General features: G+C 42.4%; 1 protein-coding gene across 1 annotated transcript in view; it reads left to right on the plus strand.

The window, feature by feature from the left end:
• Positions 1–16,831, plus strand: part of LOC120915751 (pancreatic secretory granule membrane major glycoprotein GP2-like) — a 96,154-nt gene that overhangs the window by 53,722 nt on the left and 25,601 nt on the right. The gene's annotated exons all lie outside the window — the stretch shown is intronic.

A 16,831-nucleotide genomic window follows, 5' to 3' on the forward strand; every position in this document is an offset into this window, starting at 1 on the left:
CTGTAATAGAGAAAGCTTTGGAAGTGCTGCTGATAAAGTGGATTGAGGCAGATTTGTGTAGGCCTTGTAGGCAATGGTCTCTTTAAGTCAGGGTTCCTCAAGTCCCATCTTCATCCTAAGTCCCCCTTTTCCAGTCCCATCTCCTCCATCCCATCTCCTCCTCCTCTAGTCCCATTGCCTCCATTCCATGTCCTCCTTCAGCCCAATCTCCTCCATCCTATGTCTTCCTCTAATCCCATCTTCTATCTTCAGTCCCATCTCCTCCATCCTATGTTCTCATCAAGTCCCATCTCTTCTATTCTATGTTCTCGTCAAGTCCCATCTCTTCTATTCTATGTTCTCGTCAAGTCCCATCTCTTCTATTCTATGTTCTCGTCAAGTCCCATCTCTTCTATTTTATGTCCTCGTCAAGTCCCATCTTTTCCATCCTATGTTCTCCTCAAGTCCCATCTCCTCCATCCTATGTTCTCGTCAAGTCCCAACTCTTCCATCCTATGTTTGGTCAAGTCCCATCTCCTCCATCTTATGTTCTCATCAAGTCCCATCTCTTCCATCCTATGTTCTCCTCAAGTCCCATCTCCTCCATCCTATGTCCTCCTCAAGTCCCATTTCCTCCATCCTATGTCCTCCTCAAGTCCCATCTCCCCCATCCTATGTCCTCCTCAAGTCCCATCTCCTCCATCCTATGTTCTCCTCAAGTCCCATTTCCTCCATCCTATGTCCTCCTCAAGTCCCATCTCCTCCATCCTATATTCTCATCAAGTCCCATCTCCTCCATCCTACAGTATGTCCTCCTCAAGTCCCATCTCCTCCATCCTATATCCTCCTCAAGTCCCATCTCCTCCATCCTATATCCTCCTCAAGTCCCATCTCCTCCATCCTATATCCTCCTCAAGTCCCATCTCCTCCATCCTATATCCTCCTCAAGTCCCATCTCCTCCATCCTATGTTCTCCTCAAGTCCCATTTCCTCCATCCTATATCCTCCTCAAGTCCCATCTCCTCCATCCTATATCCTCGTCAAGTCCCATCTCGTCCATCCTATGTTATCCTCTTTGATGCCATGTCCTCCTTCCCATGTTCTCCTCCTTTTCCATATATTTATAAAACCTTGTAAGCTGCTATACTAATTCAGTGCAACTGCCCGCACTTTCCACACTTCCTTAAAATATGTGCAAAGACAATTATAACAAATAGGTGCAGCGCTTACCTATATATACATAAGAATATCCCATAAGGGATGTATGCAGTGCAAAGAAATGTGAACAAATAAAGTGCAAAGTGATAAATATTAGAATAAAATTGAATCACATAAATCCATAAAATGTCCTTACGAGTAGATCAAATATTTGTGAACCCAACGTGCCAGTCCACTTTCTAAATGATGAAAACAAATTTATAGATGAAACAATCTATTCACAATCATCCACCTCTGTGCATGTTATCAAAATCCTGTGCTCCATCCACCGGATGTGCCCTCACCATATGTACTTTAACCCCTTCCCGCCCGGCCTATAGCAGAATGACGGCCAGGAAGTGGTTGAGTTATCCTGACTGGGCGTCATAGCAGTCCAGCAGGATGTGGTGGTCTGACACACCGCATCTCCAATCACAGCTGATCACAGTGTAAATGGGAAAAGCCATGTATCGGCTTTTTCTCTACTTGCAATGACAGACACCAGTAGAGGAGAGCCGATTGGCTGCTCTCCTGACAGGGGGGTCTGCACTGATTGATTATCAGTGCAGCCCCCCAAGGATACCCACCCAGGACCACTAGGGATGCCCTCTCATGGTCAGCAAGGATGCCCACCCATAGCCACTAGATAAGCCCAATAGATCCCACCAGGAATGGCAATCTGTGCCCATCAGTGATGCCTGCCAGTGACTCTGATCAGTTCTGCCTATCAGTGCCATCTATCAGTGATCTCCATCAGTGCCCACCAGTGTGGCCTATACGTGTCCTCCAGTGCCACCTATGAGTGCCCATCAGTGCCCATAAGTGCCACCTATCAGTGCCACCTATCAGTGCCACCTATTAGTGCCACCTATCAGTGCCACCTATCAGTGCCACCTATCAGTGCCTATCAGTGCTGTTTATTAGTGCTGCCTATCAGTGCCTAACAGTGCTGCATATAAGTGCCACCTCATCAGTGCCAATCAGTATTGCCTCATCAGTGCCCATCAGTGAAGGAGAAAACTTACTTATTTACAAAGTTTTGTAACAGAAACAAAGAAAAAAAAATTTCCCCAAAATTTTGTTCTTTTTTTTATTTGTAGCGCAAAAAATAAAAACCCCAGACGTGATCAAATACCACCAAAAGAAATCTCTATTTGTGGGAAAAAGATGATAACAATTTTGTTTGGGTACAGCATTGCACGACCGCGCAATTGTCATTCAAAATGTGAGAGCGCTGAAAGCTGAAAACTGGTCTGGGCAGGAAGGTGTATAAGTGCCCCGTATTCAGTGGCGTCACTAGGGTTGGTGTCACCTGGTGCAGTAAAACATGGTGTCATCCCCCCCATGTATACTGCCCAGCGCGCTGCAGGCAGTGCACGTTCACGGTGTGCACCCCAAACCGGTCCCTGTAAATGATAGTATAGGGTGGTATAGTGGCAGATTAGGGAAGTATAGGGTGGTGTAGGGCAGGTTAGGGTGGTATAGGGTATAGGGCAGGTTAGGGTGGTACAGTATAGGGCAGGTTAGGGTGGTGTAGGGTATAGGGCAGGTTAGGGTGGTGTAGGGTATAGGGCAGGTTAGGGTGATATAGGGCAGATTGGGGGCATATAGGGCAGATTGGGGGGATATAGGGCAGATTAGGGGGATATAGGGCAGGTTGGGGTTGTATAGGTCAGGTTGCAGGCTCCCAGATCACCGCCCCCCCCATGTGAATGGATATCAGGCACATGGTACCCCTACCCATTCACCAAAAAGGTGTCAAAAAGTAAAAACCACATAGACAGTTTTTGACAATCTTCTATATATATAAAACTCAACGTGTGTATGTATGTATGTATGTATGTTCCAGCATCACGTCCAAACGGCTAAAGATATTAACATGAAACTTGGCACACATGTTACTTATATGTCAGCAACAAACATAGGATAGGTGGTTTAACCCTTACCCACCCCCATTTGCCATGGTCGGGGTTTTCCTTTAAAGTCCCATTCAACTCTATGGGAAATACATGTTACTTCATAACTTCCAAACGGCTGTAGATATTTCGATAACACTTGGTCACATGTTACTTATATGTCCACTTACACTATAGGATAGTTAATTTATCCCTTAACTACCCCCATTTGTGAGGGTCGGGGTTTTTGTTTAAAGTCCCATGCAAATCAATGGGAAATGTATGTTCCCACATAACTTCTGTACGCCTGGAGATATTTCACTAATACCTGCTACACATATTACTTATATGCCAAATAAAAATATATGACAGTTAAATTAACCCTTACCTACACCCTTATATAAAAGATGGGTATATTTATATTACTATGATTTTCCTCCCCAAAAGGTTAAGATAGGAAGACCGGGCAACGCCGGGTATTCAGCTAGTTCTTCTATAAAAAAGAAGGAAAAAAAGTGTCCTGCGATGCCCTTACAAGGATGTCTTTATGAACCTTTCTTTGTGTAATGGCAAAAATCATTTGGTGAAGGGGGGATTATTGTGTGTGTGTGGGGGGGGGGGGGGGGTATGGTGTGGGGGTTGTTTTTTAGGGGTTGGGTTTGGTCCCTTTAGTTCCAGTGAAGAGAACTCTTAAGGCGTTCAGAAGGGGGTTAGTAGACTCAGCAACAGACTTGTTGGGCCTGTAGGAGATCACATTTCTAGTGGGGGGAAACGGTAGGGAATGGGGTCACTGGTGGTCTCTCCAGGAGGCTGAGGACTTTGCAGGTACACTGTGGGAGACTGGAAGGTGCTGCAGGTATGGTGGTGAGCACTGTGCGTATTTGGAGGGCAATGTAGGAAACTGTTTAAGGTTGGGGGTACAATGGGAGGCTGAAGTACTACAGTATGTAGGCTGTGGGGGTACTGCAGTAGGCTGGGGGGGCACTGTGGGAGGTTGAAAGTTTGGGGGGGGGCACTATGGTAGATAGGAGGCACTGAGGAAGGTTAGGGGATCTGAAGCTGACTTGTTGGCCCTGTAGGGGGATAGAATTTAATAGTGGGGGAGGGGGAGCTGTTAGAAATGGGGGAAATGGTAGTCAATGGGGTCAATGGTGGTCTCCCCAGAAGACTGAGGCCTTTGCAGGGGCACTGTGGGAGACTGGAAGGTGCTGTTGGGACTTGGGGGGGTCACTGTAAGTATTTACAGGGCAATGTAGGTTGCTGTTGAAGGTTGGGGGTACAAAGGAAGGCTCTACAGTATATAGGCTGTGGGGGCACTACAGTAGGCTGGGGGGCGCTGTTGGAGGTTGGAAGTTTGGGGGGGGCGCTATGGTAGATGGGAGGCCTTGAGGAAGGTTGGGGGGTCTGTAGAAGACCTTTTGGCTGTGTGGGTGATGGAATTTATTATAGGGGGGCTGGGGGAAATTGTAGGGAATGTGATCTCTGGTGGTCTCTCCACGAAGCTGAGGAATTTACAGGGGCACTGTGGGAGACTGAAAGGTGCTGCAGGGAATGGAGGGTGGGGGGTGGGGTTGTTAGCACTGCAAGTATTTGGAGGGCAGTGTGGGACATTTTTGAAGGTTGGGGGTACTATGGGAGGCTGGAGTACTACAGTACATGTGTGGGCACTGCAGTAGGCTGGGGGGCACTGTGGGAGGTTGGAAGTTTGGGGGGCACTATGGTCAATTGGGAGACACTGAGGAAGGTTAGGGTATCTGCAGCTGGCTGATGGCCCAGTTGGGGGGAACCACTTGTGAATTACTGTCATAGAGGCATCAAGCCAAGGGCAAAAGCCCCCCTGACCTGCAATCCCATCTGCCCCTGGAGTAGTGGAATGTTACAGAAAGATGACAAAAATAAAGTACAAACAGTAACGACAAAATATGTTTTACATGTCTGTCCAATGTACCAATGTTTCTCTGATCTTTTCTATTGTCTATCAAGGTGGAGGGTTCATGAAGAAAAATATTGATTTTCTCCTTCCCTATGAAGAGGACATTTCATATGTAAAAACATCAGAACTATTGCTCCAAAATGTTTTTTCCGGAGGATTAAAGTCTATGTAAATGCATCGATGTTTTGGGTAGAGTGGTGAGGGATTAGAACCTCTGTCAGGTTTTTTAGTGCTGTAAGAATCCATAACATCTCAGAAAACAATACTATACTTTAAAACACAAACAGACCAATCTAGAGTGTTTTTAGGTAGACGCCTTCCATTCCATTCTATTGTGTCACCTGTCTGAGGGAAGGGCGATTTCAAGAATTCCTTTTACGTAGAATATCTATGTAATACTCACCGGGGGTAGAGTGTATTTCTAGAATTCTAAAATTCTTAATAACACCAAGAGCTAGAAGAAATACCATTTGGTACGGAAATGCGGGCAGCGGAATGGGTAAACTGAATGTGAGTACATAGAAAGCTTTGAACTTAAAGTGGTATTAAACCCAAAAATGTATTACAATGCAGCTTACCGGTCATCAGATCAGCCTTTTCAACCAGGGGTGAGATCTCTTCAGGGGTGCCTGGGCAAAATGCCTACAAATTGGCCAAAAACAGATGGTGGGTGGATGAAGACTACCTTTTAGTTACACAAAGCAGCATTATGACCAGGGTCATCACTTCCACTAGGCAAACTAGGCAGCCGCCAAGGGTGCACTGCTCTCTAGGGGGTGCTGCCACAGCCACTGACTTCACCTCTATCCTGGCCAGGGAACACAAGGGACTAAAGAATGTCCGGTGGGCACAGCTGATGAAGCACAGGAGGACAGTGGGGAGTCGGATGAGGTGGGCACAGCTGAGGAGGCGAAGGAGGACAGTGGGGAGCCGCACGGGACAAGGCGGGCACAGCTGAGTTGGCAGAGGAGGACAGTGGGGAGCTGGACAGGACAAGGCGGGCACAGCTGAGTTGGCAGAGGAGGACAGTGGGGAGCCGGACGGGACAAGGCGGGCACAGCTGAGGAGGCAGAGGAGGACAGTGGGTAGTCGGATGAGGTGGGCACAGCTGAGGAGGAGAAGGAGGACAGTGGGGAGCCAGACGGGACAAGGCGGGCACAGCTGAGGAGGCAGAGGAGGACAGTGGGGAGTCGGATGAGGCGGGCACAGCTGAGGAGGCGAAGGAGGACAGTAGGGAGCCGGACGGGACAAGGCGGGCACAGCTGAGGAGGCAGAGGAGGACAGTGGGGAGTCGGATAAGGCGGGCACAGCTGAGGAGGCGAAGAAGGACAGTGGGGAGCCAGACGGGACAAAGCGGGCACAGCTGAGGAGGCAGAAGAGGACAGTGGGGGGTCAAATGATGCAGGCACAGCTGAGGAATCGAAGGAGGACAGTAGGGAGCTGGACGGGACAAGGCGGGCACAACTGAGGAGGCAGAGGAGGACAGTGGGGGGTCAAATGATGCAGGCACAGCTGAGGAATCGAAGGAGGACAGTAGGGAGCTGGACGGGAAAAGGCGGGCACAGCTGAGGAGGCAGAAGAGGACAGTGGGGGGTCAAATGATGCAGGCACAGCTGAGGAATCGAAGGAGGACAGTAGGGAGCTGGACGGGAAAAGGCGGGCACAGCTGAGGAGGCAGAGGAGGACAGTGGGTAGCCAGACAGGACGAGGTGGGCACAGCTGAGGAGGCGAAGGTGGACAGTGGGGAGCCGGACGGGACAAGGAGGACACAGCTAAGGAGGCGGAGGTTGACAGTGGAGAGCCAGATGGGACGAGGCAGGCACAGCGGAGGAGGAGGAGGGCTCCAGACATTGGCAAACTATCCACCCATTACCCCAAGACCATTCCAGTGTGCAATGGGAATATTGACATTGGCTTATCCAACAGCCCCGGTATTGGCCATTCTAGCCCTGCTGGTCATACTTCAATGGGCATTCAGTGCATTTCTCCCTGGCGAATCCACACATAGCTGGCCAGGATGACAGTGATTGGAAAATAACTACATTGTAACACATTTGTGTATCATAGTAATTCTAATCACCCTACATAGATGTAGCTGGTCAGGTATCCGGCACCATCACCATTACGATATGAAATCTATTTCTGATACAATAAAACTTGTTGTTTTTGTGCATTTTGTTCTTGTTGATATATTTTGGGCACTGTAAAAAAATCTCCAAAATGGAAAAAAAAAAACCTTCTATAATTGGGTTTTAAACACGTATGTAAAATAGTTGAAAGATTAATTTCGTAACAGAACAAGGTGACATTTTCATCAGCTATGAATATGAAATGCCTCCAGAAAAATACATCAGTCTGTGACGATGGCTTTAAAGTTAAACCGTGACAGCCCGGGGGCCAAGTCCTGCCTGGGTGAGGCCCATTTACTCCAACGTCACGGGATCTCCACCTTCTAGTTTCTACGTAAGACAGACGCTCTGCATTCCATCTGGACCAATGAGTATATAAGTAGCTGAGAGATCGGTAATTGTACACACAACCTCCACCTCTACCCAACTGTCTTTCCTGAAGGTGACGAAACTCAACTGACAACTGACTTTGCTCACTTGTTGGAAGAACATCGAGTTGTTGGAAGAACATCGAGTTGTTGGAAGCCTCTTGCAGACCCGGAACATTTCCACCCCACATTTGTCGGTGAGTAGAAATCTTTGACTTCTAAATAATTTATAGCTCATGGCAAGCAATCAGGATGAAATTACCATTTTCTAAAGCTGGCCATACACCTTACAATCTGATTGTCTCCTTTACGGAGGGAATATCTTGATAGAATGATGGAGTCGGCCATTGGTGGCTCTTCATTTTGGGATTGCTGGTTGGCTGGTTATCATGATCATTCTTTGGCTTCATTGCTCTCTGAGTTGCTGCCTTTGTAACATATTAAGTTGCAATATAAGGACTTATTTAACTAATCAATCAATTGTTGGAAGTTTTAATGGAAATTGAACAGTCAACATGTGTGTGGTGAGCTTTAGATTTACCAAAACCTTGTAACGTTACGTAAGGACTACTAGGGATTTGATTTGTAATCAGTCAGGCAGAACCTTCTACTGAATAAGATCTATAGGAGAAAGTACAATCATCTTCTACTGTGTATGGTCATCTCAACAATTTATCATTACAGGTTTAAATCTTATTGTATGTTTGTAGTATAAATGTAGATAGATAGATAGATAGATAGATAGATAGATAGATAGATAGATAGATGTTTTATTCTACAATATTGTTAAGTCTGGTATATTACATAGTCATTAAAAATAAGAAATGTTGTAACATATATGGAGGTTTGTTGTATATTTTTTATTTGTATTTATTTTGTTTTATTTGGGGTTTTGCATTACAGGTTTGAAACTTATTGTTTGTAGTTATAAATGAATATATGCAATAACATTTCTCTCTCTCTCTCTCTCTCTCTCTCTCTCTCTCTCTCTCTCTCTCTCTCTCTCTCTCTCTCTCTCTCTCTCTCTCTCTCTCTCTCTCTCTCTCTCTCTCTCTCTATATATATATATATATATATATATATATATATATATATATATATATATATATATAGAGATAGAGATAGAGATATATATATATATATATATATATATATATATATATATATATATATATATATATATATATATATATATATCTATATAGATATGTATATAGATATATATATATATATATATATATATATATATATATATATATATATATATATATATATATATATATATATAGATATAGTATATATAGTATATGTATATATAGTATATGTATATATATAGATATGTATATAGAGATATATATATATATATATATATATATATATATATATATATATATATATATATATAGATATATATAGATATCTATATATATATATATATATATAGATAGATAGATAGATATAGGTATATATATATATATATATATATATATATATATATATATATATATATATATATATATATATATATATACAGTATATATATATATATATATAGATATCTATATATATATATTTTCCTGATCAAAAATTGTCCAATGTGTTACACATATGAATATTGTAACATATAGATGTTTGTTTATATATATTTTTTTTATTTATTTTGTTTTATTTTGACTGTATAAAACTATTAATAAAATAATGCGAAACTCTGTAGTACTTTTCCTTTTATTATTATTATTATTATTATTTATTTATTTTTTTTTGCTAAATTGCAAACAGAAATGAGTCGCTCATATAGAATATATTTTCTAGGGTCCCTGATCACCATGAAGACAACACTGCTGCTCTCTGTACTGTGCGCTGTCATGGCGGGTGAGTGACGTTTGTCTCCTTTTATCTTCTAATATCACATCTGTAATACAGAGACAGAGATTCTCCTAAAAAAATGTCATGAAAAGTGGGCTTGTTGGATCCACTTTACGAATTCTACAGAATATCACCTTTTAACCACTGCTTCAATGTAGCTTGACCTGATAGTGATATATTTTTATAATTCACTTCTTGACTCCTGTAGATTCTTTTCAATTCATCTTTCTTTTTATCCTTATTCTCCCCCCCCCCTTTTTTTTCTCTCTCTTTATTTCTATATTATCCTCTTCTTATCTAGGTTTTCCTTGAATATTTACTTTTATTGTATTCTTTAATAAGTAACAACTTCTGTATTAATTCTATTATTCACTGTCATGTACTCTTTAATGTATAAATGTATGTTTGTTTTCATTCATACTACAAAATTTCAATAATAATAATAATAAAAATCTTTGAAACAAAAAAAAAAAACACCTTTTGTCATCGGCATAACATAGGAGGAAGGGGTCTCTGTAGCTGTAGGGGGTCTCACACATGAAAACTAGGCAGGAGAGATAACACTGTTTGAGATAAGACTACAGCATACATAAGAACGCACTGCATTTCTGGCAGGATCAATAGTTATAACAAAATTAATTAAGGGCAACCCCGTCCGTCTGCTAAATAGCAGTGTGGATTGCCTGCAGGTGCGGGAAAATGTGCGATTTACACACGTTCCCACACCCGCATGTATGTGACTCTTATTCATGAACACGGGGAATACAACACAGGGGAAGAGTGCTGAGGAACACATTGTTTATGAATTGTAACAATTTTGAAACAAGTTTGTATTTTGGAACATTTGGATACAAGTTGTAGAAGTTTGACACAAATTGGATTGTTGTGGAACACTTTGAAACAAACCGGAGATTATCACTGATTTATTTATTTTTATCCTTGTGTTACATTGTAGTTGGATTTGAGATCTGTTTAGACTTCCACACAGGAACACGGGATGTACTTTAATGTTTTATTCTTTCTGTCTCTCCAGTGGCTGCGTCTCAATCTTGTGGAACCTGTGCTACTGATGAGTTTTGTAACAATATTACTAATACCTGTCAGTGCAATTCAACTTTCTACACTTTTACACCAGGTATTTATTACTATAATAAAATGTTTACAATGGATCCCATGCCTTTTACAACCAAATATTGCTTTTTCCCATAAACCATATGAGGTCCGTGTAACATACATAGTACATAGTGGGAAAGTGTAATGGCCCGTTCACACTTGGCTGTTAAATTAACCAGCAATGGAGCGCCCCGGTGTGATCATCAATGTAAGGGGACACTACACTGATCATCAATGTAAGGGGGCACTACACTGATCATCAATGTAAGGGGACACTACACTGATCATCAATGTAAGGGGACACTACACTGATCATCAATGTAAGGGGACACTACACTGATCATCAATGTAAGGGGGACACTACACTGATCATCAATGTAAGGGGGACACTACACAGATCATCAATGTAAGGGGGCACTACACTGATCATCAATGTAAGGGGGACACTACACTGATCATCAATGTAAGGGGAACACTACACTGATCATCAATGTAAGGGGACACTACACTGATCAACAATGTAAGGGGACACTACACTGATCATCAATGTAAGGGGGACACTACACTGATCATCAATGTAAGGGGACACTACACTGATCATCAATGTAAGGGGACACTACACTGATCATCAATGTAAGGGGACACTACACTGATCATCAATGTAAGGGGACACTACACTGATCATCAATGTAAGGGGACACTACACTGATCATCAATGTAAGGGGGGCACTACACTGATCATCAATGTAAGGGGGGCACTACACTGATCATCAATGTAAGGGGACACTACACTGATCATCAATGTAAGGGGACACTACACTGATCATCAATGTAAGGGGACACTACACTGATCGTCAATGTAAGGGGGACACTACACTGATCATCAATGTAAGGGGGGCACTACACTGATCATCAATGTAAGGGGACACTACACTGATCATCAATGTAAGGGGGACACTACACTGATCATCAATGTAAGGGGGACACTACACTGATCATCAATGTAAGGGGACACTACACTGATCATCAATGTAAGGGGGACACTACACTGATCATCAATGTAAGGGGGACACTACACTGATCATCAATGTAAGGGGGACACTACACTGATCATCAATGTAAGGGGACACTACACTGATCATCAATGTAAGGGGGACACTACACTGATCCTCAATGTAAGGGGACACTACACTGATCATCAATGTAAGGGGACACTACACTGATCATCAATGTAAGGGGACACTACACTGATCATCAATGTAAGGGGACACTACACTGACCATCAATGTAAGGGGACACTACACTGATCATCAATGTAAGGGGACACTACACTGATCATCAATGTAAGGGGACACTACACTGATCATCAATGTAAGGGGGCACTACACTGATCATCAATGTAAGGGGGACACTACACTGACCATCAATGTAAGGGGACACTACACTGATCATCAATGTAAGGGGACACTACACTGATCATCAATGTAAGGGGACACTACACTGATCATCAATGTAAGGGGACACTACACTGATCATCAATGTAAGGGGACACTACACTGATCATCAATGTAAGGGGGACACTACACTGATCATCAATGTAAGGGGGACACTACACTGATCATCAATGTAAGGGGGACACTACACTGATCATCAGTGTAAGGGGACACTACACTGATCATCAATGTAAGGGGACACTACACTGATCATCAATGTAAGGGGACACTACACTGATCATCAATGTAAGGGGACACTACACTGATCATCAATGTAAGGGGGGCACTACACTGATCATCAATGTAAGGGGGGCACTACACTGATCATCAATGTAAGGGGACACTACACTGATCATCAATGTAAGGGGACACTACACTGATCATCAATGTAAGGGGACACTACACTGATCATCAATGTAAGGGGACACTACACTGATCATCAATGTAAGGGGACACTAAACTGATCATCAATGTAAGGGGGACACTACACTGATCATCAATGTAAGGGGGGCACTACACTGATCATCAATGTAAGGGGACACTACACTGATCATCAATGTAAGGGGGACACTACACTGATCATCAATGTAAGGGGGACACTACACTGATCATCAATGTAAGGGGACACTACACTGATCATCAATGTAAGGGGACACTACACTGATCATCAATGTAAGGGGGCACTACACTGATCATCAATGTAAGGGGGACACTACACTGACCATCAATGTAAGGGGACACTACACTGATCATCAATGTAAGGGGACACTACACTGATCATCAATGTAAGGGGACACTACACTGATCATCAATGTAAGGGGACACTACACTGATCATCAATGTAAGGGGACACTACACTGATCATCAATGTAAGGGGGACACTACACTGATCATCAATGTAAGGGGACACTACACTGATCATCAATGTAAGGGGGACACTACACTGATCATCAGTGTAAGGGGACACTACACTGATCATCAATGTAAGGGGACACTACACTGATCATCAATGTAAGGGGGACACTACACTGATCATCAATGTAAGGGGGACACTACACTGATCATCAATGTAAGGGGGACACTACACTGATCATCAATGTAAGGGGGACACTACACTGATCATCAATGTAAGGGGGACACTACACTGATCATCAATGTAAGGGGGACACTACACTGATCATCAATGTAAGGGGACACTACACTGATCATCAATGTAAGGGGGACACTACACTGATCATCAATGTAAGGGGGACACTACACTGATCATCAATGTAAGGGGACACTACACTGATCATCAATGTAAGGGGACACTACACTGATCATCAATGTAAGGGGGAACTACACTGATCATCAATGTAAGGGGACACTACACTGATCATCAATGTAAGGGGGCACTACACTGATCATCAATGTAAGGGGACACTACACTGATCATCAATGTAAGGGGGAAACTACATTGACCACCAACAGTCAATGTTCTGTATATAAACTGGAAGTTTAATTTGTATGTAAATCGTTGTCTCTATGACAGCTTTCTCCCCAGTCCCTGGTCACAAGTGGGTATATATAGAAAACCCCAATAGTGTGTAATGTACATCAATCACGTCACCGTCACCTTCTCATCTCAGAAATACTGAATGAATTTTCTCTCTTTTCAGGAAGCCCTCCATCTCCAAATCTTACTTGTACCGGAGCAAAGTTCAATATACAAGTGTCAAAATGTTTGTTGGAAGAACAAGGTTATAATACGTCTGATATCAGGTTGAACAACACCGACCCCAAGTGTTTCGCAGTAAATCAGAATGTGAATGGAATATCGGAGATGATCCTTCAGCGTCCATTGATAACCTCGGACTGTAACACGGTTCCTGCGGTAAGTTCTCCTGAAACCGTCTGACTGTTTGTTATACAAGAGAAGTAAAAACAGATACAATAAAGTCTGTATAGACATAAATGTGATAATTTAGGGTTTGCATGGAATAGAGAAGGTGTAGAACCCTTGTCATGTCTGTATTGTTGTCTTTGCCCCCAGAAGACTGTTTTACACTTTTTTTTTTTTTTTAAGAAATGTTGTAAGAAAATACATTTCTTCCTCTCTCTACAGATGAATGCAACCCATGTCATGTACACAAACCAGCTGTATATTTTTGGCAAAACAGACCCAATCAGAATAACAAATGACGTCGTCATGAATATTTCCTGCTCTTACCCACTGAATATGAATGTTGCTCTTAATGTGACATTGCACCCAATAATTGGGTAAGTAAGGTTAAGTACTTTCAGGAATTCATGCTGCCTATCTCTTATGATAATGCATTCTAGAATCTACTCTCGAATCTTCCCTACAGTAGGTTTTAAACTCAGAGGTCTGTAGTTACTGGTTGAAGACCTCAATGCCCTTTTAAACAAAGGCACTAAACTAGGCTTGTATCAAGCTTCAATAGAAACAAAAGCTTAAATATAACTGAGCTAAACACTCTGAGGACACATGGGTGTATATATATCTATATATATATCTTTATATATATATATATAGATCTATATAGATAGATATACGTTTATATAGATAGATCTATCTATATAGATAGATAGATATTATCTGTATAGATTATCAAATCAAATCTTATAAGGTTGTCTAACATGTCAGCATTGCACAATCTTAAAGAATCCATAAAAGAAAAATCATATAGAAACATATACATTCACTCTCTATTAGAGAGAAAAATTGAAATTCCCCATAGGGTGGAATTTTAAACGGCAACAACACTACCAAAAATGATGTAAAACCGTTGTTTATCAAGACATATAAAATATGATTCAGGGGTCAGGGTTTAGGGAAAGGGCTAGGGGTAGGGGTAGGAGTTAGGGTCAGGGTTTAGGGTTTAGGGTAATATGTCCAGGGCTTAGAGAGGCTGTACCACGCCAGCTGATAGCAGGCAATCTGGGTGACAAGAGAGTAAGTAAGTGCGCCCCTGTGACCCACAAGAGAAGTATGGACAAAAAATGCCTTTGGTGTACTTCTCCCAAATTATTTTATTTTGAATTTTTATAACTATTCATTTTATACCACTGTGGTGCATTTGAAATTGTATATCGGCTTCATTGCTTCCATTCGTATACACAAAGCCGATGAAGATATCTAATAGGTTTGCTCTTTATCCTCAGTGCAAAAATATGTCAGTTCTCTGTATAACAATATTGATGAATGCCCACATACCTGCAAGGGTTTCTAGGTAGGTAACCTTCTGTTGTGTGTCTATTTTCCAGGAGCACAGAAATAACCGGCCCTTCAGGAAATGGAAGTTATACAGCCGTAATGCTGGCCTTTAAAGATAACACATATACCACCCCTCTCTCCGACTCCGACACCCTGACAGTGGAAGATCCTATTTACCTTTCAGTGAGAGTATCAGATCTGGATGCCAACGCCTTCAAACTCAAAGTGGTTAATATTTATGCCTCTCCTACCAATTCAAGCAACCAAAAGTACTATCTTCTTGAGAACGGGTAAGTACACAGTACACTGGGTTAGCAGTTCTGTGTGTTCTTTGTACACTTTGACTGCAGAAATAATGTGCCCTTCTGCTACCCTCCCTATACTGTGCCCTTCTGCTTCCCTCCCTATACTGTGCCCTTCTGCTTCCCTCCCTATACTGTGCCCTTCTGCTACCCTCCCTATACTGTGCCCTTCTGCTTCCCTCCCTATACTGTGCCCTTCTGCTTCCCTCCTATAATATACATATTAATAATGAAGACATGCCATGTATTGTCCATCTATAATATAAAGTATATATATAAAAAAAACACACCCCATATATTGTTCACCTCTAATAGTATGTACCAGTATTGTGTTCTCATCATTGGATTACAGTAACTGAAAACTAATGAAAGGTTTTCTGTATCCAGGTGCCCATCAAGCCAAATTTCCTCTGACCAGTTAACAGTGGACAGCAATGGAGTCGGCGCTGAATCTCGATTTCTTATGAAAGTCTTCAAGATTACCAGTTCTAACACCGTCTACCTCTATGCCGATCTTGCACTCTGCACTACTAACTGTAATTCGGTAAGACTCACCACCATACACATAGAGGATGTTCTGTGATTTCTGTGCCTGAAGGAGGTGGCAGGTTCTCTTTTTAGCCATACACACACATACTAGCACCAGTTTAGACAGGAGCCAAATATCCAACCTGCATGTCCTTGGAGGAAACCAAGACAAGCAAGACATGCAAACTCCATGTAGATAATGCCCTGGCTGGCATTCAAATTATGGTCCCCGGTGCTACAAGGCAAGAGTGCCAACTATCAAACTACTGTGCTGCCTCAATGTCCACAGTTGGCCTTCTAATCATTGCACGGCCTCATTAGGATGCTTAGAGGTGTTTATGGACTGAAAATTAAATATTAAAGATACCGTCTTCCCTCTTGTTTACCTGATCTGCTGCTACTAACCAAGCAGGTAGAACAATACTGTGTGTAATGAGCACAGTTGCTGCTGAATTAATGGCCAACTCCACACAAAAATAGTGGCTTCTGAAATTGAGAAACCACCACCAGAATTCACAGTTCTGCCCATCTGCTGCAGCCATAACATGGGATGAGCTAGGGTTTGGTCCAAAACCAAGTGCATCCCTAATAAAGACAATTGGTGCTTTCATACCCATCCCCATTAAAGACAATTGACATTTTAATTGGCCATCACTAACAAAGACAATTGGTGGTTTCATGCCCATCCCTAACAAAGACATTTGATGGTGTTGCACTCATTCCTAACATAAACAACTGATGGTGTCATCATGCTGCCCCGATACAATGTAGAATAAATAGGTGATTGGGGAATATGGCTTAGAGAGACTGA

This window comes from Rana temporaria, chromosome 10, assembly GCF_905171775.1.
Source record: "Rana temporaria chromosome 10, aRanTem1.1, whole genome shotgun sequence".
Taxonomy (NCBI): Eukaryota; Metazoa; Chordata; class Amphibia; order Anura; family Ranidae; genus Rana; species Rana temporaria.